Here is a 26,675-nt window from a genome sequence, read left to right on the forward strand (position 1 = left end):
TAGAGTCCCTTATATTCAGAGTACTAGAAGAATAAAAGGTTAAAGCTGTGAAAAGGAACAAAGTATATATATTTTAAAGTCACACAAAGATGGCTCTGGGAGTTTGATATTAAATATTAATATTACCAGTAAAAATTACAGAAAACTCTAAATAATGAAAAATATAGTTCTCAAGCAGAAATGCCTCTTGAGGGTAGACACACCAGCACTGAGCAATTGCAGAGTAATTCTGAATGTGTGAAAGGAAAGGACTCACTGAATCACAGTTTCCTTGTTGATATCTTGAGGTCATACAAATTGCAAGAGCAGACAGCCCTCCTATTGGCTTGAAGTTACAAGAGGAAAATATTTCTGTGCTATAAATGTTTCTTCCTTTAAGATCCGTTGTAAAAGGTATAGAATTTTGGTTCAGACTGTGGAATTTATTAAAATGTAGATCTTTAAACTTTCTGAAAGCAAGGTTCTATGATAAACGTAAAAAATCCCTTCTAATTAATCCTTATAGCTGCCATCTTTAGATGGATTTCCATCTTCATTTACAAATGCTTTCCTCAGTGAACATTTTTATTAAAATCAAAGCATACCAACCAGGCCGACAGGCCACAGCAATGGGCCACCTAGGAGCCATTCTTGGTTCATATGATTATTAAGATGAATTCCAGGTGGGAAAACAGTGGCAAATATAGAGGAAAATCATGGAATGCGTGCAAGGATCTGTAGTCATTCCTTTGACTGTGACATCAGAGAAAGTGGACTGTAGGCCTTGACTCTCAAGTTACTTTGCAATTCTGTTGAGCTATGAGTCTGTTGATGGCAAGAACTGCTGCTTTAGCCCCTCTGTGTTTGGGGCCTGCCTGACATATGGCATTCATACATGTTCTGCCTTGTGGTAGGTGCTCCCTAAATGTTTTTTGAGTAAATGGAAAACACAGAGGGAAAAAAAGAAGAAAGGATAGAAGGAAGGAGGGAGGGAAAAGAGGAGGGAATTTGAAAAGGAAAGATAAAACAGAGACAAGAAAGGATGGCAGGGGAATGAAGAGAGAAATACTTTTAACAATACCTAGTCATTATTAATATTTTTTGTCTCCCTGTAATAGCCACATAAATTATATATGCCTTATTGGATCTCGTTTGAAAATTGAAGTTTGTATTAACTTGCTTCCAGCCTTAGCATCTACCACCTAATGAAATTGCTCATTAGCTCTTCTGGCATTTAATTTACTTAGCACTTAGTAAAACAGCAAATTTTCAGGAATAAGATATGCATTGGGATCAATGATTGGAAGATACAACTCTAGGGAGAGTTCAATATAAGTCAGCCAGCTGCTTCTGGCTGCAAGCAGTTGATGAGGTCACTGGACCAGGACTTGTAAACTGTTCTGTGTGCTCAGTTAAGATTTTGGCTTTTTGGAGTAGAGACATCTCCACGCTCACCCTCAACCAACAACTGGCAGTTTGATTCAGATCTAGATGCCCGGTCTTTGGAACGCATCTGAAAAAGTGCCTTCTTCAAACAATCTGAGCAAACAGTGCAGCCTTATTTTTTCTGTTCTTCAAGACGTGAAACTTGCAGGGAAGCTAAAACAGAGTAGGCAGGCAGAGGCACGCTGTATCCCACTGTGTTTCCCAGCACGCATCACACAACCACTTTCATTCATCCACTTGGGACACGTGAGTGCATATATTAAAAGTTGCTGTAAGGAAGTTGCAGACCACAGACTATCAAACAGGAAGAAACAGATTTAGTAAAAGCAAAAGTTTGGAGAGGGGCAAAGCAGATGCTATGAAATCTCTATCCCTGAGAATCTTCTTAAAATAGAACCCACCCAGTAATGGGGACTGCTATGGATGGTTTAGGCAGCTTCACTTGAAAGCGAGGGATCAGAGATTACAAAATTGAGTTTGCATCGGGTTCTACAGAGGATTAGTCATGTTACCCTGGAAGACTTCCTTGCCTCTCTGAGACTCAGTCACCTCATCTGTAAAGTGGGAGGAAAAATAGAAATACAACCTTTTAATTCACTCATTTAGCAAATATTTTCTGTGCGCATATTTAGAGAGCATCTCACTGCATAAATTCCACACGAACGATGTCTTTGTTTTGATCACCACATATACTCAGTGCCCAGAACAGTATGTGGCACATGGGGTGTTCACAAAAAGTAGCATTGAATTATGTTATGTGGCACAGTAAGAAAATCAGGATGCCTGGGTTTGAAATCTAGCTCCTCCACTTCTTAGCTGCATGACCTCAGGGCAAGTCACCCTACCCTACCTCTCTGTGCCGCATTTTCTCATCTGTGAAATGGGGAGCTGGTCACAGATTCTACTTCCTTCAGTTGTGTGAGGATTAAATAAGATACCATATATGAACAACTTAGAACAGTGTCTGGCACTTAATAAATGCTTAACAAATGCTAGTTGTTTTTGAGATAATAACATCATCATCATCATTATTATTACTATTCAGCTACTGGACTAGGCTCTGCAGGTATAAAAATGAAAAAGACATGGCCCCCAACCTCAATGAGTTTTCTTACTGGAGGATTCAACTAGTAAGCAAAACTGGTAATTATAATTCAAATGTAAGATTGGTGCAACAATAGTAGCTATGGAAGTAAAAGCAGGTGCGTCACCATATACTTTATGTAATCAGTGAATGCTCCCTAGAGAAACTGGCATGTGAGTGGCCTAATGTCAGTTTCTAAAACTAAATTCTGTCTCCTAATGGAAAAGCAATCTGTATGTGGTCATCAGAAATCACTGTATGCTGGAACTTCTGGGCGAGCCACAGGATATATGTACTAATAGGGTTTCCTTTCTCTTCCTTGAGGGATACCTCCTGTGATTCTTACTTTATGAAATCAGGTAGGGTGTAGAAGACCTGCTTAGCAAGGTGCCTCTTGCTAAGGTGCCTCATTAGCAAGGTGCCTCATTTCCTCTACAGACTGAGTTCCCTAACGCAGTGACTTCCAAACTGTTCCAATGAGCCCTGGAACACTGCAGATATGCCTTGGGCACAACCCACTCTAAGTACAGGGAAATCGGACTAAATTTTATCTCCACCCTGCATTACCAGAAACATGGGAGTTTGTGTATGATTTATTTGGGAAAAGAGCACCCCACTGTAAAAGTTAACACTAATTTTTAAAAGTTTAAAATCCACTGCCTCAGAGATTCTCTTAAGAAGCCTCTTGCAGGGAGACTATGATTCTCTGCTCCCAGGAAAGGCCAAGGCCTGGCCAGAAGAGAGTTTGAGAAGGATCTAAACAAAGAGTTTTCTACCTGCCAGATTTCCCAGCCTACCATGGAGAATCAACCGAGATACTTCTTTTTAATGAAATATTGTAGGAAACATGGTCCAGTGAATAAAATATCACATTTACTCTGGGAGGCTGAGGCTGGCAGATTGCTGGAGCTCAGGAGTTCGAAACCGGCCTGAGCAAGAGGGAGACCCCATCTCTACTATAAATAGAAAGAAATTAATTGGCCAACTCATATATATAGAAAAAAATGAGCCAGGCATGGTAGTGCATGCCTGTAGTCCCAGCTACTCGGGAGGCTGAGGCAGGAGGATCGCTTGAGCCCAGGAGTTTGAGGTTGCTGTGAGCTAGGCTGACGCCACAGCACTCACTCTAGCCTGGGCAACAAAGCGAGACTCTGTCTCAAAATATATATATATATCACATTTAGTGAACTGTGAAATATTACAATCCTTTGAAGTATTGATTCACAGTTTTTTACTTGGTTTCAAAGGGAATTACAGATTCCAAAGAGTAAGCATAGGTTCACATAAACCAATTATATTTAAAGTTTCATCTGTATTAAGAAAAAAGCTTTTTGGTAACTGCTTGGTGGGGGTTGGTACATGGAGCAAGGCTGAGCAGAGCCTGGTGGCTTTGTGCTGGGGTGGGAGGGCAGAAATCCAGCTGAGACCTGGGCTGGTGGAGAACGCTTAAGAAGCAGGCTGGAGGCCTGAGGGGGTGGGAGTGAACTGCTGGATCCCCGGATCCTAAGGGAGAGAGGTCCCAAGGGGAACTGGTGGTATAAACAGATGGGAGGGAGGAGCGGCCTGAAAAGCCTGGGGCCTGAGGTTGTGAACTAAAGGCCATCAAAGATCATCACTTTGTAGTGGATAATGATGAAAATGAGCACCAGTTATCTTTAAGAACAGTCAATTTAGGGGCTGGGGCAAAGGATGCATTGCACATTGTTGAAGCAGAGACAATGAATTAGGAAGGCAGTCCAAATCAGGTAACACTGGCAACTTTGACACAGTGCAGCCAGTGATTTCCTTTGGAGGCTTTGCAGTAATACCACTCGTGGTCTTAGGGTTGAAGTGTGGTGCGGGGCTGCGCATATTAGTAGGCGGCACTTAGTAGCAGTGGAGTAAGATTCGGGGTCAGAAGATGAAGAGGAGGATGTGAAATTTTTGAGTAGATCTGGAAAGTGATCTGTCTCTGGGAATGGTAGTACGGTTCCACAGAAAAAAGCAAAACGTGCTGCTGATGTAGATGATGATGATGAAGATGAGAAGGAGGAGGAAACTGAGGAAAAACTCCAGTAAAGAAATCCAGACGAGATACTCCAGCCAAAAATGCACAAACCAGAATGGAAAAGATTCGAAACCACCAATGCCAACATCAAAAAGTCAAGAATCATTCAAAAAACAGGATAAAAAATGCCTAAAACGCCAACAGGGCCTAGTTCTGTAGAAGACATTAAAGCAAAAATGGGCCAGGCAAGGTGGCTCACATCTGTAATCCTAGCACTCTGGGAGGCTGAGTCAGAGAATTGCTTGAGGCCAGGAGTTCGAGACTAGCCTGAGCAAGAGAAAGATCCCATCTCTACTAAAAATAGAAAAAATTAGCCAGGCATGGTGGCACACGCCTGTAATCCCAGGTAATTCACATGCTAAGGCAGGAGGATCGCTTGAGCCCAGGAGTTTGAGGTTGCTATGAGCTAGGATAGCCCAGATGACAGAGCGAGACTGTCTCAAAAAAAAAAAAAAAAAAAGCAAAAATGCAAGGAAGTATAGAAAAAGGTGGTTTCCTTCCCAAAATGGAAGCCAAGTTCATTGATTATGTGAAGAATTGCTTCCAGATGACTGACCAGGAGGCTATTCAAGCTTCAAGATCTCTGGCAGTAGAGGAAATCTCTTTAAGAAAATAGTTTAAACAGTTTGTTAAATTTTCCATCTTATTTCATTTTTGTAACAGTTGATATCTGGCTGTCCTTTTTATAAGAGAGTGAGAACTTTCCCTCCCGTGTTTGATAAATGTTGTCTAGGGTCCATTGCCAAGGATGTGTTTTCCAAATGCTTGTTTAGTTTTTAAAGATGGGACTCCTCCTTTTGTTGGTTTTAAATATGTATGAATGTTATGATAGGACATACTAGTAGCAGTGGTCAGACATGGAAATGGTGGGGAAACAAAACAATGTAACAAATCTGTAATACTCCCAAAGCCTGTCAAATTTAAATGGTTATATCATAAACATAGAAAAACATCCTGATATAGGATTAATAAAAGCCATTTAAGAAAAAAACTTCTATTACATTTTAATTTCATTGACTAATACTTCCATTAGCAACATTATCCTCAGAGTAGTCTAATAATACAAGCATGTATAGGGAAAGATAAGTAACACATGTTGAATGTATATTATGTATTAGGCATTTTATACACAACTGACCCCTAGGGGAACAGTTCTTTGTTGAACTGATGGATAAATCTTTACCTTAACTCACTTCTTTTTTTCTTTTTATAGTTAAAGAAATAAGTTCAGGGAGGTTTCCCAATGTTCTAAGCCTAATAATAGTCAGGATTGAAACCCAGTTTGTCTGATGAGATACCCATACTCTATCCATTACATCAGAGTAATTGACACAATATCTACAGTATTACTCATCTATTTTGGATTGAATTGTGTTCCCCCAATATTCATATGTTGAAGTCCTAATCCCCAGTGGACAGAGTCTTTACAGAGGTAATTGAGTTAAAATGAGTTCATTAGGGTGGACCCTACTCCTACATGACTGGTGTTCTTATAAAAAGGGACAATGTGGATAGAGATATACACACACACACACAGAGAAAGCCATGTGAAGATGAATACAGAACTTGAGGTCATGTTTCTACAAGCTCAGGAATGCCAAAGATCGCCATCAAACCACCACAAGTTGGGCAAGAGACATGGAACAGATTTTCACCCCAACCCTGCCATCTTGGACTTCCAGCCCCTAGAACTGTGAGACAATAAATTTCTGTTGTTTAAACCATTCAGCTCTGGCCAGGTGCGGTGGCTCATGCCTGTAATCCTAGCACTCTGGGAGACCAAGGCCGGTGGATTGCTCAAAGTCAGGAGTTTGAAACCAGCCTGAGCAAGAGCAAGACCCCCATCTCTACTATAAATAGAAAGAAATTAATTGGCCAACTGATATATATAGAAAAAATTAGCCGGGCATGGTGGCGCATGCCTGTAGTCCCAGCTACTAGGGAGGCTGAGGCAGCAGGATTGCTTGAGCCCAGGAGTTTGAGGTTGTTGTGAGCTAGGCTGATGCCATGGCACTCACTCTAGCCTGGGCAACAAAGCGAGACTCTGTCTCCAAAAAAAAATTAAATAGATAGATAGATAGATAGATAGATAGATAGATAGATAGATAGATAAACCATTCAGCTCATGGTACTTCATCATGGCAGCCCTAGTAAACTAACACGGCATCACTTTCAGAGAGTCAGGTATTGAGTTGGTGGATTTCTTCCAATTCCTGAAGTTGTCGAAATGGAAAGTAGAGCGTGGCCACTCTTGAGAGTGTTCCCCTGTGTTCTACCCTCCTTTGGAACTTGCTGGTGCATTCTATCCACTCACAATTGCAGACTTTTGGAATTACAGCCAAACTACTTTCCCCACCTCACAGCTTCCATTCAATCATCACATTTTGAAAGAGACCCTATGAAAATATAAAGCTGAAGTGCCTGGGGTTATAAATAAATACAAATTTAAAAAGAAAAGAAAAAATTTCCCCCAGTGACAGAATGTTCTTTTTTTAAAAAAAAAAAAGAAAGAAATTTAATTAGATAGTTTTGAAAGACAGGTAACTGGGAAGTGGGTGCTGGGGTCAAGGAGGTCTAGGGTGTCTAAGTGTCCCATTGTGAATCAGTACAATCAGGTCCAGCTTAAGAATTGAGGGCAGCTGACTCCTTGTAAGACTTTAAGTAATTGAGTTATTCAGTAACCATAATTTTCGTTTAGTACGAGTAGGTTCTGTACAGAGCACACAAATGATGACATCCTCACCCTTGGTCATATGCTTTCCCTCATTACGGACTTAAATGGGTCTGTGTGTGCTCCATTAATTGCACTTGTTATTGGAAGGCATTGGCGGTTGATTCTAATGGGGAACAAGCATTAACACAGATTAGATTTTTTTCTGGAGGATCACAAAAATCTTACTTTTTTATTTTGTACAAAATCTTCCTTCATCAAGATTCAATACACTGATATAAATTCTAAGTGAACAGAAGAGTTAAATGTAAAAGCAAACACATTTTCTGAAGGTAGAAAAAAAAATAGAGCCAAGTATTTTCCTAATCTAGAAAGTAGAAAAAGATTTTTTCAGCAAAAATAAAACCTTTGAGATAAATTACAAAGGAAAATATCAATAATATTGAAAAATATAAAACTTCTGTGCCTCAAATAAAAATTAAAAGGCAAAACAGCGAAATATGAGGAAGTACTTGCAAAATATGTCAATGAGCATTGATCTTCTTATATAAATCTTATTGATTTCTTTAGAAATCAAAAAGAAAAGAATAAATGGTCCAACAGGCAAAAGGGCAAAAGACATGAACAAGTTCAAGTCACAGAAGAAGAAATACAAATGTCCCATAACATATGAAAAATATGCAAACAATTAAGATAAAAATTATAGCTACTACCTTTCCCTATTTGACTGACCAAGAGTCAGTATTGAGACAACGTGTTGAAATAGACCCTCTCAAACAATACTGAAGGGAGTGGAAAATCAGTACTATCTTCCAGGAAATAGAGATGGATACTTGTCTCAAGAGCTTTAAAATGTGCATATGCTTTAATCCAAAAATGCTACATTTTTTTTTATTTCAGAATATTACAGGGGGACAAATGCTTTGATTACATAAATTGCCTTTCTACCACCTGAGTCAAAGCTACAAATGTTCCAATCTCCCAGACAGAGCGCATTGCACCTGTTAGGTGTGAATTTACCCATCCCTTCCTTACTGCCCCCCTACCTGCCCAACACCCGATGAATGTTACTTCCAAATGTGCACACTTAAGTGTTGATCAATTAGTTCCAATTTAATGGTGAGTACTCATGGTATTTGTTTTTCCATTCTGTGATCCTTCACTTAGAAGAATGGGCTATCCAGGATAATACAAGAGGTTTAGTTCACCATTTTTATGGCTGAATAGTACACCATGGTATACACATACCACACTTTATTAATCCACTCATGTGTTGATGGGCACTTGGGTTGTTTCCATATATTTGCAATTGTAAATTGTGCTGCTATAAACATTCGAGTGCAGATGTCTTTTTTATAGAATGCCACAAATATTATGTACAAGGATATTCATCATAGGATTCCTTGTAATTCAGGGGAAAAAATGAAAATGACCTAACATTAGGGAGATGGTTAAATAAATTGTAGAGCATACCTTAGAGTATCCTCTGCTTCTATGCATTTCTCTTTATGCTACCAACTATCAATAGCTTCCTCATGTACCACTCAACATCTTCTGTGGCTGGTAGCTTCTGTTTATTTATAGCTTCTGCTTATTTATAACTTCTGCTTGTGCTTGATCCTACCTGGCCTCCCTTCACTCCAGCACATCACTCATTTTTGATCAGGTTCTTAGTTTCTGTCCCTACAACCAATTACCTGATTCTCTCCCTACTTCCACATGGAAACTCTAAGGGAGAGAATCTCACTCCTCTAGCCAGTTGGCCACCACCTCTGTGAAGGGGCTGGTCGGGGTGCAATGGGGAAGAAAAGTGGTGTATCCACTATCCCAAAACACAGCAGCTGGGCAGGAAGTAGTCATTTATGTGGGAACTATAGACATGGCAGGTACCATCTCGGTTTGAACAGTGTAGTTCTACTGCCTGCATAGACTCATATCAAAATCATATCACATTGAACTCAAATAGCTTCTCTGCTTATTTTATCCACTTTACTTAAAAGAGCAGGGACCATGATTTGCTTAATTTTGGAACCCCAACCCCTCTTATTGCGCCTGGCACTCAATACATGTTTGCGAAATGATTGCATTGTTATAAGAATTAAAGGAAATCATGAAGGTCGAGCATGTGGTGTGATGCCTGGAGTGAAGTAGCTGCCCAACAAATGTTCATTCTTTGCCTCCCTCCCTCCGCCTTCTCCCAGTCCCACCCCTCCTTCGTTCATGCAGGATTTGCTGCACTAAGTGGTCCCCAGGGATGGGCTACTCACTGGTCTCAGAGCTGGTGGGGCATTTTTGTTATCATGAGATTCATAAATGGGGATAAATTTACCCCGAATTCTTAGAGTAGTTCAGCTGATACAAAATAAAAAACAAAACAAAAGCCTTCCAAACTTGTGCTCTTACCTCTTGTATTAGTTTGGCTATTTTTGTCTTCTGTCCTCATGAAAATGGAAATTGAGCAGATGTAGAGAGAAAGACCAGCCAGTGACGTCCTCTCCACCGGGACCTTCAGTCAATGAGACGGGTTTGCAGGGACACTGGCTCTCTGGAGCACAGCGTGGGATAGAGGGGCGTTTCCCGAGGGTAGTGTAGGGTGGGGATTGGGCCCCTGCCACTTGGTCGCTGTGTGACACTGAGGAAGTGGCTCGGCCCCTCTCTACATCAGTTTCTCCATCTGGAAAATGGCAACAACAGTAGTTGAATGCTGGGGTTGTTGTAGGGGTTAAGCAAATGAGCATTTGCCAATATCTGGCATGTAACAAAGGCATAAAAAGATTTGCTGTTATCGAGAACGTGATGCGACCAGGAATTGTCACAGACGTCCTTTTTTAATCTGCATAACAACATGCAGAAATGAATGCTGGTGTCTCACCCTGCAATGGAGAAGCAAACCCAGGGGGCAGAAAGGTTAGGGCCATCCTGCCAAGTGAGTTTCACCAGGACTGCGTTCAACCACTGAGCACTGGTAAGGCCGTGTGGGCTGTTGATGACCTATGCTGTCAGTGTTTTGTTAAATATTTTGAATATCACCCCTGATGGCTCTCGTCATGCCCAGTGTCATACTGTAATTCCATTCTGAAAAGAAAAACACTGTTCCTGATCCGTTTGGTGAGCGCCCGAACATGTATGACATCTTTCGGATGTGAGCGACGTTCACTTACTCTGTCGCACTTGGAAATCATTTCTTCCTGCATGGAAGTAAATTGGAGAGACCGCGGCCTCCTGCCACCTGCTTAAACGTGGCTGTCAGAATGGAGAACAGCTCCTCACAGACGCTCAGCGCTCAGCAGCAAGCTGATTTAATTGTGATGTTCTTTTGAATCAGCCCACTGAGGTATTTGTGTATTCCGCGGTGACATCATCGTGACTGAGCTTAGCCGAACTGTCTACTCCAAACCTTGGATTGCTCCCTGTGGCTCAGTGGCTCAGCAGTGAATCATTCTTTTCTCCTGTATGTTATGACTATGCCTTTTATTACTTCCTGAATAATGGAAGAGTCGAACACGTGGTTTTCCTCTGAGAGGAAATCAGAACCCTCAGCAAACATACGTCCATAACCGTACAGCCATGACGTGCCCAGGGTATGGTGGAAGGAATGGTAAGCAGGAAGGCGGGACAGGCAAGACCCAAGAGACGGTGACAGGGCTGCGGAGAGCCCCCCACCCTCAGCACAGCCCTGCTGGGCGTGCGTGAGACGGGCTGACGCTGCCTTTAGGTGCAGTGCCTGCGACACAGGTGGGGAGGTAAGAAAGCTGGATCGAGTCTTGGTTCTGCCAGGTCACCACTGTGTGTTCCTGGCAAGTTACTCAGCTTCATTCACTAGGCTTCACTTTCTTCACTAAAAAAAAAAAAATTAATTCACTCATTCATTCACCCGTACATTTTTCTTGAGAATGGTTTTCGAGTGTTAGTTTGCTGGGGCTGCCGGAACAAAGTATCACAGCTGGGGTGGGGGGTCCAGGCAACAGCAATTAATGGTCTCAAAGTTCTGGAGGCTGGAAGTTCTGGGAGGTGTTAGCTCCCGGGGTCAGTTCCTTCTGAGGGCTGTGAGGGAGGGATCTGCTCCAGCCCTGTCTCCCTGGCTTGTCGGTGGCTCTCATCCTCACATCGTCTTTCCATCTCTTCACATGGCATTCTTTTTATAAGGACACCAGTCATGCTGTATTAGGGCCCCGCCCCACTCCTCTATGACCTTATCTTAACTAATTACGTCTGCAATGACCCTATTTTCAGATAAGGTCCCGGGGACTTCAACATATGAATAGGGGTAGGGAGGCAAAATTCAACCCATTACAAGTTTTTAGCCCTTACTCTGATGTTGAGGATATAGCAGTGAACAAGGAAGACAAAAATGCCTACCTTATTGAGCTCACATTCTAGTATAGATAGACAAACAAGATAATTAAGTAAAATATATAGTATGTTAGAGGATGATAACGTGTTTTAGAGAAAAGTAAAGCAGAGAGAGGTAGTGGTGACAAATCATCCTGGCATAGGGGAGTCCATACTAAAGGTGGCCAAGGATAGCCTCAAGAAGAGGGTTCATTTGAGTGGTCATGAAGGACATGGGGGAAGGGTGGGGTGGCATGTCCCAGGTAGAAGGAACAGCAAACACAAAGACCCTGAGGTGATCACACCTGAGGCCTTCAACCATCAGCAGGGAGGTGAGTGGGGCATAGGGAGGATGGTGACAGGTAGGGGACAAGAGAGATAAAGGTAGGGAAGGAAGAAAGGGTAGGAGATAGAATATCAAGGCTCTAGAGACCACTATAAAGATTTTCTTTGACTTTTACTCTAAAAGAACTGGAGACACTAAAGGATTAGAGTAGAGAAGGGATTTTGAGAACGGGGACGTGGCATGTGATAGAAAGGAACGGCGAGGGATGAGCACACAGATTCTACCTGAGCAACTGGCAGGCTGGATGTAGCCTTAACGGAGATGAGTAAGACAGTAAGAAGAGTGGGTTTAGGCTGGAAATTGGGAGTTTGTTCTGGGATATATTAAGTTTGACAGGTCCACTAGATAAGCATGTGAGCTGGAGAGGAGCATTGAGGAAGTGTCAATGGGTTGACAGCATTTGAAGTCATTAAGCTGTACAAGATTACCAGGGGAGCAGAGGCAGATCGAGAAAAGATGTGTGCGAGGGCTGCACCTTGGGGTGTCCAACATTGCGAGGTCAAGGATATGAGGAGGAGTCAGTGAGGGAAACATAGGAGGAGAGCCCAGAAAAGTAGGGGGAAAAACAGGAGAGTGTGGACCTAAGCAGTGGGGAGGACTGGGCTTAGGTCAAAACTTAAAGGAGCTGGATTTAGCAAGATGACGGTCACTGGTCATCTTAACACATCGATAGAAGGTGAGATGAACGCCTGATTGGAATGAGTTAATGAGAAATTTGGAGACCCTAAAGTACTCACTTGAGGAGCTTTGTTGTAAAAGAAGACAAAAAATGAGTCAGACTAAATCAGACATTTCATACTCAAAATGATTTGAAGGATAGACGGATGATACAAATGAGTGAAGTGGTCTATAATGATAAGATGTGGTGTAGAATGTGGAGAAATAAAGAGTAGATGTCCTGCTTCAAGGTATTCTAATAAAAATAGAAACAAGTAATAATAAGTGTCAAATAAAAAAAAAATCTCTAGGCCACCAAGCATGCAATACCTGGACCAAATAATCTCCAAGGGCACTTTCAGTCTAACGTTCTACAAATCTGGGTCATGAGGAAAAATTAAGTCCAGGTCATTCAATGGTGAGTCCCTGAGCTATAAATAGTCTTGCTTCTTTCTGAACTGGAGCTAGGCATTTGTCATGATTCTCCCAGGATTTGGGACGGAATCCCTTTTGTTCTTAATCTCCTTGTAAAAGCCGGAAACCAGAGTTGCAAAAGGAAGACTTCTCTGCACCAGCGTCCATCCATCACACAGACAAATATTTATTAAGCAGCATCTGTCTAGCCAGGCACTGTGCCATAACATTTGAGACCATCCTGCCTTCCAAACTTCGGAGTTCACAGATGGATAACGGAGACAGGCAGTTGAACACACACGTGGCGTAACAAGGGCTCTAGCACAGAGAGGCGTAGGGTGGGCAATGGAAGATTCGCCTCCCCCAGATTGGAGGAGCAGGATCGGGAAGGCTTATGGGAAAAGAAAATGATGCCTGGGCTGAGTGTTGATGGATTAGTTGCAGGCGGAGGGCACAGAATAAGAGTAGAGTTATGAACATGATGACAATGCAGTGCAGCTAGTTCTCCCGTGGCGTGTGCTTAGGTCCAGGGATCACTACGCTCAGAGTAAGAACACTCACTCTGGAGCCAGACTACCTTGGTTCATAACCTCAGCGCTGCCACTTACCCAGTGGCCCTGAGCAAATCTCTTAACTCTGCCTTTCAGTTTCTTTGTGTCTGAAATGGAGACTTAATATAATAGTACCTACTTCAAAGGGTTCTGGTGAGAATTGAGTACATTTAATAAAGCATTTAGAAGTGTACCTGGTATCAAGCAAGTGCTATGTGTTTGCTGTCATTATGGAGGAGCCCCTTCAGGAGGAGATAACACAGGAAAGAACAGTTTTCCAGACAGAGAACTGATTAAGGGATATGAAGGGCAAAGAGAGTCCCACAGGCAAAGGCACCGAGTCAGAGCATCCCCAGGGGTCTATCAGAGGGTCAGCTAAGGAGAGACTGGAGTTGAGGCTAGAAAGGTAGACAAAGTCAGGGACACATGCTTGTTTCTTCCTTTGCTAGTAATAAATGACTTAGGCAGGAAGATCTTGGGAGTCAGCTCTGAGCAAGCCATAGGGAGACAGTTTGTGGAGGTGGGCAGGAGGTAGGGGAGTTGCTTTGCTAGGGCAGTAACAGGACCAGCATACCTGGAGGCATAGAAAAGACTTATGACATCATCTACCTTGCACATACCAGACAATGGAAAGCACTATGGAGAATTACCGTTTGGCATGAATCCAATGGCTCATTGACACTCAATCACTAGCTATCGTCTGTTTGAAAGACCACAATCCCTAAATTGATTGTAGTCCAGAGTAGTGCATTAATTTCTTAGAGCAAAAATAATCCAATTCATGCCCCTGCATTCCCTAAGGAACCACTCACTATGTTTTTACTCAGTAAATATTTGGAAAAAGATTTGTGCTCATAATCTCAACATGTAGATTGGTTTCTCGGGGCAGTAGAGTTTACATTACAGCCGGTATATCCAAACCTCCTTGGGCTGTATAGCACTTTCTTTAGATCCCTGAAGACTCTGGAATCATCTCAGTTTCATCATCTTGACACCTGTATTCTACAAATACAATGACAGCAGCTATTCCTTGCTGAGGCATAAATTTATTTTCTAACCCCATAATCAAGCAGTAAATCATTTTATACTAAGTAGTCCAAGGGAACTTTGCTTAGGACCTTGTCACTAATATAAAGTTCATCAGTAAGATATCATAGTTTAAGGGAGGAAAAAGAAAACCTACTGCAGGATTTTTATCTCCAGATGGTGGTGATGGGCTTGTCATTGAAATCCCGTAGCCCTTCCTCAGTTCTCCATATGTTGACAGAGAGCCCGTGCAGACATCTCCATAAATGTTACCTCTGTGCTTTAAGAACTTCTGCCAGTATCCTGCCTTGCCATTTCCTATGATTTTCAGATTTGGCTACTTTAAGAACTAGGATGCTTCTTTGTTATTTCATATCTCTGGATCATATGTTGGCATTGCTCCCTTGGAGCGTATTGGATCTGCGATACACAAAACAAACACTAAAGTCATAAATATTGAACAAATTGGCTGTAGAATGCTTCTCTTATGTCAATGAAGACATTTGGAATGGTGTTGGCTTCATCGATTGTTGATTCTATTTCACATTACAACTAATTTTAAATGCACTGTGTACAACAAGTTTCTACAAATTTACTAAAATTCACTGGATTCTTTCCTCTTCTGATCTGCATATTGGTTTATAAGTCTGGTAATTTGCAGTGATACTGTTTCTGATGTGTTCTATCTCCTTCATACCCTGATTTAAGTAAGTTAAGTACATTTTTTTTAATTTTTCTGAACTTTCAACATGTTCTGTATATATTTCATAGAAGCTAATTCTGTTTGCTCTTTTGGAAGCCTGATAATTACATACATTTCAGGTGCCAACAAGCTAGATATCTTGCTCCTTTGTAATTCCTTTGTGCTCCTTGTAATGGAGTCCCATTGCCTTCTCTTGCTTATTATTTCTGTTTTAAGTATTGTTATATCATTAACAAGAGCAAATATTTATTGAATGTCCACTCTGTGGTCATGAGGTCAGATGAGGTGTGGTGTGGGATTTTAAAATGGACTATGCTAAGTAAAATAAAGAACTATAGAATGGGATGTGTACATATACATCCGTACACATATATATGTATTAATGTATTTGTAAGTCAAAGTTCACTGCCTTTGTTTTGTTAGTTTCTCTTGTCTTATTTAAAGCAAAACCTACATTTCCCTTTAGCCTCCTTCCATTTGAATTCTAAATGCTTTTTACTCTGTGATTTTACTGATGGAATGTTGTTTAAAAAGTACAGATAGGCTCAGAGTCTGTCAGCAGAAGAGTTAAAAACCTCCACCTTCCCAGCTAACCGTGGCCCACAGGCTGCTAATTAGCTTGATGGATCAGCACCTGGTCTGGTTATGAATGCTCCGAAGCCCATTGGCTGCTGGCAGCTGATTCCCGGCTCCCTGAGGTTTGGAGATGTATCAACCTGAGCAGAGAGAGCTGGCACTTGCTTAAAGGGTAGCTGAAGCCAATTATTCATGTGTTCCTTTGGACTTGACTTGGCTGAAGGAAGAACCATGCCCTTAGACACATTTGAGGCAGCCTTTTCTTGCACAATGGATTGCATCTACCTGGCACACTTTCTTTTTTTGGTGTCAGTACAGTGCAAGAACTAAAATCAGTATGATCCTACAGCTATCTAAGGAATGGCAAGTTATGTTATATATATTTTTCTTATATTCTTGTTCTCCATTCCATTTCTACTTTTTGTTGCCTAGGAATGCTTAAAGTCAATTTGTCTTATCCTCCTGATTTCATTGAGGTTTTTAAATATATGTATATGAGTAATGCCTGGTTTAAATGACATCAAAACTCTAGGTGGTCCACTAATGTTTCATGGACCAGGAAGGTATTGTGTATTGAGCATGGATCTGTAGCTCTGTTTTGCCACTTAGTAGCTGTGTGACATCAGGCAAGTTTCTTAGCCTCTCTGAGCCAAGTGTACCTCATCAGTAAACTGGAGAGACTAATTTCTACATCAAAGGGTCATTGAAGTGATTATACAAAATCATATTAATTTCCTTCCTTTAGTAGTTACTACTCACATTTATTAACACTCAACATTTGAGTGCTAAGCCTGGTGGGGGGGCGGTTGTGGAAGAATATAAGCTGAACTTCTGCTGCCACACCCTCCAGAAATGCGTGGCCTGACCAAAGACAGAGATCAGGAAAAGAATAATGCCATGACCCAGCATCAGCTCTATGCTCATCTTCCCACACATGCTGTCTATTTTCCTTCGTGCCAACGTGGATGTCACTCTCAATACCTCTTTGAGACACTGACATCCCTCCCCTGCATTAATCTAATCACACACAAAAGCATTAATGGGTCACTTAGACTTTACGGAAGATTTCATGTAGGTGGGTAGGCTGGGGTGTTTATAGCACAAACTTAATACAAACAATAGGTTTTGAGCCCCATTCAATATTTCCATTCTTTAAAGGCTATATCATCACCAGTGCACTCTTTAAGCAAATCTCTCGAGATACCTAAGTATGTACATGGAGTCTCTCTCCTTAAGCAGCTTATCAAAATATTTCTTCCAAACTAATATAGAGCTAGAGTAATACAGGTAGATAACATTCTCTTCATCTCTTAATACACACACCATTGTATTTAATTCTCACAATATCCTTGTGAAGTAGGTATGCTAATACCAGTTCTACAGATGAGGAAACTAAAACTCAGAGAAGTTGGGGAACCACACCAATGGGTAAGCCCTACTTTGTATATTTGTTCTAAGGATTACATAGGATGATATCCCATTGAGTGCTTGCCCCAATGCAAGTCAAAGAAGGTAATGGCAGCCTACCCTAGCAATAGAAATAATAGAAGTAAACATAATAGTAGCAACATTCTTGTCTTATCCAGCTTGCATGGGTATCATGACAAATAGCAACTACAGGGCTGGCTATATAGTTTGTAGGGCCTAGCCAGGGACAGGGATGTCAATCTCCCTTTCCTAAAGGCCCACCTGACCCCAACATACAGCAGACAGGTGACTCCTTAAGGGATTACACTCTCTAGGCCAGGATACATTTGGTACTTTGCTAACCACCATGTTGTGCACTGAATAAGCTATAATGTTGCAGTTAGAGACAAGGGTGGCCACGGCCTTGCCTACCCCAAGAAGCCAGAGTAGATGACCCTCTGTGCCCAGACCCAGACCCTGTAACACAGCTAGTGGAGCAGAGAGGCCAGGCCTTCCCCGTCAATGCCACCTAATTGCTACTCAGGCAAAGGGCAGCAGTGGTTGTGGGCGGAGCCAGAGAGCGGAGGGCAGGGCCCTGAGCAGCGTGAGGTAGGGAGAAGGCAGCCAAAAGTTCATCCAAGGAAGGCAGGGTGACCCTGTGGGGCAACAGGGTAGCATGTCCACGGAGCTGGAACTTTTGGTAGCATGTCCACGGAGCCGGCCCTGAGCCACAACGAATATGCAAATGGGGAGATATTGGACAAAGGGTACCAACTTGCAGTCTTAAGATGAATAAATTCTGGAGACCTAACAAACAGCATGATGACTATGGTTAATGCTAATGTATTGTATACTTGAAATTCACTAAGAGAGTAGATCTTAGGTATTCTCACCACACACACACAGAAGTAACTATGTGAGGGATAGAAATGTTACTAGCTCGATTATGGAAATCATCTCACAATATATATGTATATCCAAACATCGTGTTGTACACTTTGAATATATACAATTTTGACTTGTCAATTATACCTCAGTAATGCTGGAAAAAATAAGACAAAAAAATTCTTAAAAAAACAACAAATGAATATGCAAGTGCTCCAAAATCTTTAACGCCATACGATGCAAAGCATTATTGCTCATAATCACCATTATTAGGCCCTAGCAACTCTATTGGGCATTTACTTAATAGCCCCAGATTTGTAAGCGCAAAGGAGAGCTCTGATACTTTTGTTTTGCCCCCAGGGAGGAAAAAAATGTTAGCTCCTTCAGCTGACAGTGGCCATGCATTCCGAGTGATAGAGAAAGACCAGTCTCCAAGAGCATCCTGCCCTTGCCACAAGTTTCCCTGATAACATACATGCCAAGGCAGGGAAACTGACTTCTCAGATCAGAATTATGGATCCTCCCTGCTAAGCAGGAGGAAAAAAAACTCCTGCCCTGGGGCTTCCGGCAGCATCTGTTTTCTTCCACCCACCTCCCCGGGAACATGGGGTTCTCTGTCATACACCCTGCATTAACCCAGAACTTGAAAATCAGGGATGCCCTGGTGCCTTGGGTCTCTTCTTGGTCCCTCGGGTACAGACTGCAGCCCCCACCCCCTCACACCTTACACGTAGATTTGATTCCACACATTTCGATAGAGCAGGCCGGCAGGGCATTTCTGTTTGATATTTGTAAAATCATTCAGTGATTTGGAATAAAGCAGTTATGAAACAGCTTCTTGGTCTACATCATCGTGGGAGAGAGCAGCTGAGAGAAAGGGGAGAAAAAGCAAATTAGAACATTCCCACCCTCCGTACCCACTAGGGACCCATTTTGAGCAAAGTAGTAATTTACTAAATGATAGCCTAATGGCCTGAAAGAGTTAATGTGGCTTCCCACTTTATTTCTACCCAGAGAGTCATTTCTGCCCGGAGGGTGTGCTAGCTCATTCCATCATAGGTCCTGACAGAACATATAGACCTAGCAGACTGTGGATTTTCACAGCACTGCGCCATAGACTCCACCCTAGAATTCAATAGGAAGGGAGTGGACTGAGGGTTCTTGGGGAGCACGCCCATTCCTCCCCACCACAGCAGCCCCAGGGACTTATTACTTTTTCCCTTGGAGCCTTTCTTGTGTGAGCCCATGAGGGTGAAAGCAGGCACTACCACAAGCATCAGGCTGAGTACTGTCCTTCAAAAGAAAAAATGTTTTGGAGCAAAGCTGTTATCAGTCCCTGTTCCGACGAAGCCCCACTTCGTAACAGATGGCCCAGTGTGGTAGTTGCACTGTCGTGGGGAAATACGTGGAGCTTGGAGTTAGGAATTTTTCGTTCCAGCTGTGGTACTACTTACTAGCTGTGTGACCTTGAGCAAGTCAATGAACCTCTTATTAGTATAAGCACCAAAGATGGGATTTAGTTCTTCAGCTGGTAATGAGCTCCCTGGCACTGGAAGAGTCCAAACCTTGGTTGATAGGAAACACTATTACTAATACCAACTTTCTGGGTGGTGGTTGTTAATTCCGATATCATGTGAATATATTTTGTCAACTAGAAAATATCCTGTACCTGCTGATTATTTAAGGAGACAGCGTAGCATCATGAAGAAATCATGGATCTCAGAGCCATATATCCTGGGTTTAATTCTGGTGCTGTTTGCTCTTGGAAAATTACTTAATTTCTCAGACCTCCACAATGTCTTCATCTGGAAAAAAAGCAGTACTAAAATAATAATCATTACCCCACAGTATTATTGAAGTAATACCTATAAAAGGCCTGGTATCTACTAGGTACACGAGAAATAGGTTTCTTCCCTTTCTACCTCTTTGCCATTCCCAGAAACATCTTCCACCTGTCTGCACTTCCCTTTGGTTCCTGGACCTCAAGGTCACACTCTCATCCCTCCTGGCTCAGTCTCTGGGTTTCCTCTGCCTCTTGGGGTGCTGGCAGGAAGACAGAGGGGAGAGACCAGTCTTGAGGGCTGAACATAAAAGTGTTATTCTGACCTGCTTAAAGGTCTATGCAAAAACTGCAGGTCCCTTTAAAACTTTGCTTTTGTTGTGCATCCAACTCTGTTCTTGTTGATTTCTCTTACTTAACATGGAATCAGATTCAGTTACAATTTTAAGGAAATGTGTAGAGCTATCCCATGCCCTTGGAAGTACTGATCCCATGGATTTATTTTATCTCTTGGGATAACCAGCAGAACCTTCATCTTTCCCACCCAAATTGTTTCTCACTGTTTTGTCACCATCTGTCTAACTCCTGGAGGTCTTCCTAGCCTCACCTTCTCTCTCATCCTCACCCTCCATTCAATCACCTGTATGCTCCACTTGTATATCTCTGGATCTGTCTTTACCTGCTTTATCTCCACCCCCACAGCCCTCACTTTAGCCCCTTATCATTTCTCACCTGGATTCCTGCAATGGCTTCTAAAATAATATTTGTATCATAAGATTGTTTTGAGAATTGAATGAGATAGATAACAAATTTTACATGTTTTAGCATAACCTAGCACATGGCCCCCGGCCTCTAGTGGGTACAAAATAAGTGATAACTATACAAAAGTTTCAGAAAAGAAATGTCCACTCAGTGTAAGAAAAAAAATTGTAGTAGTATAAGCCCCAAAGATGGGATACAGTTCTTCAGCTGGTAATGAGCTCCCTAGCACTGGAAGAGTTTAAATGTTGGTTGAATGACTCTTTCATTAGAAGTTGTAAAGAAGATTTAAACATTAGATGGGAGCTTGAGATATGTATATTTAACTTCCCTGCTGAATAAACAGGACGCTTCCAGTTACAAATGCCAGAAATACAACTCACAATGGCTAAATCAAAATGAGAAATGTATTGGCTCACATGAGAGATAAAGTCCAGAGGTTTCAGGTGTGACTGGAGCCAGAGCTTCAAAAGCTATCACTGGAATCCACGTTCTCTCACTCTGTATCCTGCTCTGCCCTCCTCCACACTGGCTGCACTCTGGGGCAGAGGGTCTCCACAGGCTGGCCCTCGGCATACCCAGGCATTAAATTCAACACCCTGGTAATACCAAGCTCACCCACTCAGAACCCCTGGGGAAAGGGGCGCCCCCCCTTTTCTGGTAGTTCCAATAGAGTCCCGGTCCTCACCTCCACGAATGAACCACTCTGGCTGTGTGATGGAATCCTCTCATTTGCCAGTGGACAAAGGGTCCAATCCATGGTCAGCTCTTCTAGGAATTTTCTAGGATTTCATGGCTAAAGTTAGGAGAGATGGGTCTCCGAATGAAAAATCTAACTACCGGTAACAAAAATAGAGGAACTGAGCATTGAGCAGGAAAGAACAATGGACATCAACCATGCTTGCTTATCCTAAGATTCAGTTATTTCGACTCCAGATTATTTTTTAATATTATGTAATCCCTTCTCCTTTTGTCCTTCTGGTATATTTCAACATCCTTAATGTGTATTTCTGGAGAATTATTGGAATTATATATATATATATATATATATATATATATTCACCCTCAAATGATAGACTTATCTTGTCTTCCACAAAATCCTGTGGAGAAAAAAAATTAAAACTTTTTAATGAGTCTGCAATACCAAAAGTTACTGTCCATTCCCAGGTGCATGGGCTCCTTCTTGCTTACACAGCTGATAAGGAAGGTACTGTGGGAATAAGCTTTGTTATTTAGTCCTGTTGATAAGTTGGGGTAGCCTATTGATCTGAAGGCCTATGAATTAATACTAGGGTGAATTTAATTCCCTGGTTGCATAATTATTGTGCTCCAGGCATTGTGCTCAATTTTTACATGGGTGTGCCCATTTAATCCTTAAACTGTTATTGTCCTCAAACAACAATTATCTCTATTTTACAGATGTAGAAACCGGTGTGCAGCAAGGCTAAGCAACTTGCATAGAGTCTGCAACTAGCAAATGATAGAGCTGAACTTGAACAAAGGTCTGAGTCCATGGACATTTTCTACAAATTATGCTATCTCCTTGAAGACTCAAAATATGAGTCTCCAATATGCTTTAGACCTATTTTCTGGAACTAAAAATCGTATCTTCTGGTCTGACTCATTTAAAGAGAGCTGTTGTGGGAAATTTGGGGTGTATGGCTGCTTAGGAAATCAGACATCCAGCTCAGGTTACTGGAGGCTTCTTCTCTGATTGCTAACTTTGAAAGTTGTTTTGGGTGTTGAGCACAGCCGCTCTGTTGGTTAAAGGTGCTAGAAGGATGAAGTACTTACCAACTGTGCTACGCAGCTAAAACTGACTCCTGGGAGCCAGTTGTATGCAAAGGCTGCAAGCAAAAGTCTTAGCTATGGCTCAGTAGAGCAGTATGTGGCTCGGGCCCTGAATATAGTTAACATCCAAAAGAAGTCCCTAGATTTTAATTCAGAACACTGGGGCAGAACATTTCTGGCAGATGGGTCTCAGTGTTTACATTCATTCCCCCTGGATTCCAAGCCTGCTTGCCTTCAGGAAAAAGTATTAAGTCCCTTCTGCTCACTCTGGATTGTGTTAGCTTGATATTCAGATCCGTAAATATACCCATGGTTAATAGGTGGTGTATTGTTTTAAATTTGCCATCTAAACAACGGGATTTCTCCACAGCAAAAGAATGATCATGCAATAAAGATAATAAAATCTATGAGTTCTAGGAGTCAGTTTATGCCTAATTATGCCTCATTAATGACAAGCAAACCTTAAGTACAAGGGAGAACTGTGCTGTTTCTATAGTGGACATACACCACCAATAGCCACATACATCTGTTCACCACTCAGCCTTTCCCGATGCCTCACTCTCTTGGGTCTCCTTAGTTCTGTTGCTTCTCCTTTCTGATTCATGTCCCATGCCCTCTATCAACACTTAGCAACTTTTTAATTTTTTTGCAAAGTGTAAAACCCTCCTTTCCACATATTGAAAGGTGAAGCACCACAATATCATGATTATGAATCCATATTCATAATGCTCCTATCTCTACAATAGCTTCATTCTGATTAGAAACTGTTCACATAGTTGAAAAGATTTGGGAATGGGCTTTCCCAGAACTCTTCTATCCTAGCCACATTGGCCATGTTTTGTCCCACAGTGTAAAATGAAAAATACAGATGCTGTCCAGAGTTCTGACCACAGATTTTCTCTTTCATAATCCTACCTGTGAGCCTAGCTGATGATATTCCACTCTCACACCTTCCAACTACCAGGGATCAGCCGATAGCAAATTGTATCCCTTGCTCCCATCTCTCCCCTGAGCTCCAGATTTATATTCTTTCTGTTTTCTGCATGTTTCTATACAGAAAGCAGCTATCAATAAAATTCAACATGTCCCAAGCTTTCTTTCACTTACTCAGCAAATATTTACCTAATGCCTATTTGGGACCAGGAGCTAAATGTAAACAGAGGGTCACATAAAGAAGGCTCCTGACTTCATATAGTCTTATGAGGAGATTTACAATGAAGTAATAGCTAAAAAAAATTATAAATGCAATATTAGTGGAAGCAAAGTTACTGTGAGACCCAAAGAGTACTACCTAGGCCAGTGCAGGGCAAGAGAAGTATAAAAGTTTTCCCAGAGTAAGTCACATGTTAGTTGAAATCCATAAGGATAAATTAGAGTTGTCCAGAGAGAGAGTTCTACAAGGCTAGAGTCCGTCTCTAACTTACCTTCCTATCCATTAGCAGCCAGCTCAACATTTGATATCATAGGCATTCAATAAATCTTTCATAAGGAGTAAAAGTATTTTTAAATCACTATCTTTTACAAAATCACCAATACAGTAAAAGGACCATGGACAGCTCTCTCTAGTGACTATATACATACACATGCATGCAAACACACAATTCTAAGATTGACTCTAAGTTATCAGAGCTTTAATATAAAACCAAAAGGCATGCTTCTCTTTCTCTGACTTCCTCAACACCTTTTCATCCTATTTATATCTGAGACTACCTCTCTGAGGCTTGTTTACTTATCTGCGATATTTCTAGCCTTAAGTTTTGTAAGGTTGGCATTATAATTGTGAAGGACAGAGGCAGCTTCTGTTTCAGTAGGTTTGTGCCATGCCTGCTTTTTAATGATATTTTCAAAGGATTTTTCCTTGCTTAAAAATGCTCAAAACAAATTACAAGATCTGAGATATAATCATGTAGAATACTATGATAAGCTAACATTGAAATAAGAAAGATCCTTTAATACTCTTAAATATGAGAGTATTTCTTCTTCCAAGAATCTCTCTTGAGTATATGATTCTAATTGGCTTAAGAACAAGTCATAAGTGAATTTGTATTACATAGTGGAATTCCATGATCCATGAAAACTGATCTACCTAGTTGCAGGTGCTAAATCTATATGGATCTGTTGAGAGAGGAGTGAGTACCTTTTGTTTATTAGCTTCCTAACCCAGAAAACTGTCCTCATACTAGATTTGCATAATTCCCTTATATAGCTCCAGATGGAATAATCAACCCTTTTGGCACTTTTCCCTTGTTTTCCTGGAAATTTTACTAAAATATTAAATCCATTCCAGGTTGAGGTTGTAGCATTGGAGGCGATAGGTATCCATCTCTATTCTATCTCAGAACTCTCAGACATTTTATCAAAGTGCATATCTCTGTTCTGTGAATAAGGGATGTTTAATAAGGGTTTAAAAAATTTTAGCTAACATTTTTGGAGTGCTTATTATGTGCAAGATATTCCAGTTAATGCTTTACATGGTGTATCGGTTAGGGTTCAATAAGAGAAGCAGAGCCAGCAGGCGACATATACTGAGAGATTTATTGCAAGGAATTGGCTTATGTGATTGTGGGAACTGGCTAGACAAGTCAGAAATCTGTAGGGCAAGCCCTCAGGAAGGGCAAGCTGGAACTATGAGAATGGGGTAAAACTGCTGTCCACGGGTAAAATTTCTTCTTCTTTAGAGAAGCCTCAGCTCTGCTCTTAAGGCCTTTCAACTGGTTGAATCAGATTATCTAGGATGATCTCCCTTAGCTAAAGTCAATTGACTATGGACTTTAATCACATCTACAAACACCTTCACAGCAACACCTAGATTAGTGTTTGATTGAATAACTGGGGACTTAAACCCATCCAAGTTGGTGCATCAAAACAAACAAGAAAACACACCTGGGTAATCTCATTTCCTCCTATCCACAACTCTGTGAAGTACCTTTCATTATCATCACATAATTTTACAAATTGAAATGATGAGGTGCAAAAAAGTTAAGTAACTTAAGATCACAAACTATTAAGTGGAGTACCCATGGCTTGAACCCACAGGTCTTATTCCAAAGTTAGGAGATTAGCTCTTGCATTATACTACCACAAAACAAATGAATAAATTATTAAAATTATATTCCTCTGAATCAGTACAAAGGACTTCATACCAATGTTTTACATATCTCTTAGAAAAGTTACCACTCTCTTTGGATTTGTGGGACTGTAGTATTCAACACGATCCTCTGCATGATTTTTAATACAAAGGAAGAATATGAGAAATTTGGGAATCTCAAATGTTAGCCCTTTCTAATATAAAATGGCTGTTCTTAAATAAGCAGTTTATGTTGAGAGGGTTGCATTCTTGATGACCTGTATAAAAATGAATGTTTTGCTTTTTACTGAGGATGCAGAGAAGTTAGAAATTGGTACCATAAGAGTTTTTTTATTCTCATTTTGCAAATAACAATATGTTACTTAATATTACCAGAGTATTATAAATAAGATGTAGATATATTCCAAGTCAAGGAACATGAGACTATACATTATCTGTATTTCAAATGACATAAATTGGAAATTGTGTTTTTTTAGCAAGAAACAAAATTATGTAAGTAAAAAAATAATTCTGACATTGAATATCCTGAAGCACCACAATATCATGGAAAATGTCTGAACAAGTGGCAAAAATTCATAGTTTTGTGCCTGACTCTAATTAGGGTGGTCCTTAGGCAAGTGACTTAACCTCTCTAGGTTCAATTTCCTTTTCTATGGCCTGAGAGGGTTTCAGGAGATGACCTCATATATGCTTTATGCTGTTCTACAACATAAAAATCTCTACAATTTCAACAATCAATAGAAGCTATTTTAGTGCCAAAGAGGAAAAAGTCATTCTTCTGTGAATTATTTAATGTTGTTACTATTACCCCAATTAATAGTAGATTGCATGGATAAGATCTTCATGTCTTTACTGTGCCTACCTAGAAGTTATTGCCAAATTTCATTAGTGCCATGTTGGAGTTAATTTCCAAGACTCTAGTATTTAGTGTGTGACCTGATTGTACTGAATGCGGCCTCAGTTGCAGCCACCATGGACAGCGACTCCCGCCCCAATCCCCTCTCAGGAAAAGTTTTCACCAGCCAAGCAGAAAAATTGACAGAGAATTAAATTTCCATCATTCTCTAGAGGTGGTGCAGACCCAAAACAATCTATAGATCCCAAATGATTCTAGAGTGCAGAGGACTGGATGC

The 26,675-nt window shown here is 41.1% G+C and overlaps 1 protein-coding gene and 1 pseudogene across 11 annotated transcripts in view; both read left to right on the plus strand.

The window, feature by feature from the left end:
* The window catches only part of ANKS1B (ankyrin repeat and sterile alpha motif domain containing 1B), a 1,022,908-nt gene that overhangs the window by 847,639 nt on the left and 148,594 nt on the right, over positions 1–26,675 (plus strand). The window lies entirely within an intron of this gene.
* On the plus strand, positions 4,097–5,023 carry LOC105883949 (nucleophosmin pseudogene; annotated as a pseudogene).

This window comes from Microcebus murinus, chromosome 10 (genome assembly GCF_040939455.1).
Source record: "Microcebus murinus isolate Inina chromosome 10, M.murinus_Inina_mat1.0, whole genome shotgun sequence".
Classification (NCBI taxonomy): Eukaryota; Metazoa; Chordata; class Mammalia; order Primates; family Cheirogaleidae; genus Microcebus; species Microcebus murinus.